At 37.2% G+C, this 2,051-nt stretch overlaps 1 pseudogene; it reads left to right on the top strand.

Moving 5' to 3' along the window:
- Positions 1-259: 259 nt before the first annotated feature.
- LOC142847400 (U6 spliceosomal RNA) lies at positions 260-360 on the top strand (annotated as a pseudogene).
- The last annotated feature ends 1,691 nt before the right edge of the window (positions 361-2,051 follow it).

Raw genomic sequence — 2,051 nt, 5'->3', positions numbered from 1 at the left:
GGACAACGGTACATTCAGAAACCCAGAAAAATTAATAATTATGACTGAACCTTCTGAGAACACTGGGAGACATCCAAAAGAGCATGCCTAAAATTCATGGAGTAGAAGAAGGAACTGAGATAAAAATTTTAAACATGGACAATTTTATTCAATTAAATTAAAGCAGAGAATTTCCAAGATCTGAAGGGGAAACGTGGGCACAAGAAGTATTGAGAATCCTAAATAGACAAGATCAGAGAGGAAAAAAAGTCTGCATGACATGCTTTGACAGCCCATATACTAAAAATTGGAATGATACAGAGATTAGCATGGACCCTGTGCAAAGATGACATGCAAATTCATGAAGGATCCCATATCAAAAAAAAACAGACCCCATGACATGTAATCAAGATGTCAAGAATACAAAGCAAAGAAACAATATTAAAAGCTGCTAATGAAAAAAAATGTCAATTAGCAAAGAGAAACAACAAGGTAATATGAGATCTCTCAGCAGCAACAAAAAAAGACAAAAAAAATACGTATTTAACATATTTCAAGCCATGAAACTAAATTCCTGCCAAGAAAGAATACAATTAGACCCAAAGGGGGAGATGTTATGACAGACTCCAATGAAAGTCAGAGAAACATTATAGAATCTTTTGAAAACTTATAAAATCACAAAAACTAGAAAACCTAGAAGAAATAGATAAATGTCTAAACATACATGACTAACAAAATTAAATAAAATGATATAAACAACTGGATGTGGTAGCAAACACCTTTAATCTCAGCACTTACAAGGCAGAGGCAGGTGAATCTCTGTGAGTTCGAGGCCAGCTACAAAGTGAGTTCAGGAAGGCTAGAGATAACATAGTGAAAACTTGTCTCAAAAAAGAAGGAAGATATAAATAACTTAGATCTATAACAAGGCTGAAGGAGTAATTAAAAGTCTCCCCCAAACAAGAAAAGAAAAAGCCCAAGACTAGAGGAATTCTCTGTTGGATTCTACCAAACTTTAAAAAAGAGTTAGCACCACTATTTGTAAAACTGTTTCAAAACCATGAGGCAGCAACATTGCCAAACTCACTCGACAGACTCAGTATTGCTCTCATACCATGACCAGAAAGGATACAAGAAAAAAAAAAAAGGCATCTACAGAACATAGACTTAAATTTTCTCAATAAAATATGTACAAACTGAATTAAAGTACATGTTAAGAATATCACACATCAGGACCCAGTTGTTTCATCCCAGAGATGTAAAGATGGGTTCAGCACAAACAAATCAATAAATATAATGCAACACATAAATAAATGTAAGAACAGATGTCACTTGATCACCTCAATAAACTTAGAAAATGCATTTGAGAAAGTTCAACATGCTTTCCTGATGTAAGTACTGAAGAAACAGGAAAAGAAACCTCAGCATAACGAAGGCCACACAGAGGTGAGGTTTTGATCAGGGCATGGAGGGAAGGTGACGTTGACGCTATTCCAGAAGAAATATGAGCAATCAGCCCCTCACCCCAGACAGACAGACAACCAACAACAGACTAAAGTTCTACTTGATGAAAAATGAGTTTTATTGGGGTTATTTACAGGAATGTTGGTGAGAGGGTGATGGGGAAACTATCAACCAATCACATCAGAAATGACTCAAAGACAACTGTTTCACCAAAGCCCACCCCAGTATGGGTGCAGCACACTGCATCACCTGCAGGTCGTTCAACAGGCTGGAGGGTGTCCTTTCCCTGTGGCTCCATCTGTCTGAGCCTCTTCCAGGCAACTCACTGATCTCTTCCTCCAGGCTGCTGGGCTTGTCTGAGAGTAATACTCTTAGGTCTTTACTGTTTTTAAATACTACTGGGGAGGGAGGTCTAATGAATCCAGTCAATTTCATGGACTTCCTGAAGCTGATTTGAACTCTTGGCTTCCTTTCTTAAGGAGTGTCCCTACAGGGTGGAGTGTTTGACTTTCCTTAGAATACCATGTTATTTAACTTCCTTATAAATACCCTGTCTTAAAATACTTTGTTATTTCACCTCCCTTTTACATCTTGTTTCTTAAGAAGTT

Source organism: Microtus pennsylvanicus, chromosome 3 (genome assembly GCF_037038515.1).
Source record: "Microtus pennsylvanicus isolate mMicPen1 chromosome 3, mMicPen1.hap1, whole genome shotgun sequence".
Taxonomy (NCBI): Eukaryota; Metazoa; Chordata; class Mammalia; order Rodentia; family Cricetidae; genus Microtus; species Microtus pennsylvanicus.
This window is presented reverse-complemented; position numbering and strand designations above follow the sequence as displayed.